Raw genomic sequence first — 858 nt, forward strand, 5'->3', positions numbered from 1 at the left:
ATCTCTTTGTTATGCCCACAGCCTTCTTTCTGGTTTATTTCTCTTCCATTTCTCCACCACTTACTTATTCCTATTAGTGGCAACCGGGGTCTCTGAATGTCTGGGGTCACCTCAGACATGTTATGCCACTCTGTGCATTATGGCACTGGGCAAGGTCCACCTCAGGCATGGGCAGCTCCCCTGCATCCAGACCTGCATGGCATCAGATTAGTGGGCATCTCAGTTGAACTCCCTGTCTGGGCCCCCTGTTGTCAGACTGGTGGCCATCTCAGGCTTGCTTTTTTCAGGGAATGTTAGGCTACTAATTCAGATGTTGACAAGTCAGAACACTGAGCACAGACATAGACTTTCTCTTTTCTGCCACCAATTGATACATGTGTGACACAGGAGCCACACCTGTGATAGCTCTAGGTAGATTAAAAATAACCATAATGTTGATAAATGGGTTAAAGTGCAATATTCTTCCTAGTTGGAAAACATCACGGAATCCATGTGCTATTAAACCAAAATCCATTGCCAGGTGTGAGATCCTGAGATATGAGTTGGTGGTGCAGGAGGCCCCAGTAGCACCCCTAAAAGAATATAGTTTCTTTCAGTTCCTTTTGGTTTCCATTAGAACTGTGATAAAACCCTTTCACAGAAGACACTACACATCTTGTTCATGGGATAACAGAGAAATTAAGCTGGAGCTGAGCTCGCAGCTTCAGTGTCTGGCTTAGCTTTCATGGTGGTTTCCAGAAGGTGCTACTCAGGGTCCTAAGGGAGACAAGGCATTGATGATCTTACCCAGAAGTGAACTGTATGAACTGCAATACCAACCTCTTAGGAGAGATAAGTTTACAAGACTCTTTTAAGGGT

The 858-nt window shown here is 44.9% G+C and overlaps 1 non-coding gene across 1 annotated transcript; it reads right to left on the bottom strand.

The window, feature by feature from the left end:
• Nucleotides 1-289: 289 nt before the first annotated feature.
• On the bottom strand, nucleotides 290-416 carry LOC115064150. The gene has a single exon (XR_003844004.1). It is a non-coding gene; the product is annotated as a small nucleolar RNA SNORA17 (small nucleolar RNA).
• Between the last annotated feature and the right edge of the window lie 442 nt (nucleotides 417-858).

This window comes from Mus pahari, chromosome 5 (assembly GCF_900095145.1).
Source record: "Mus pahari chromosome 5, PAHARI_EIJ_v1.1, whole genome shotgun sequence".
Lineage (NCBI taxonomy): Eukaryota > Metazoa > Chordata > Mammalia > Rodentia > Muridae > Mus > Mus pahari.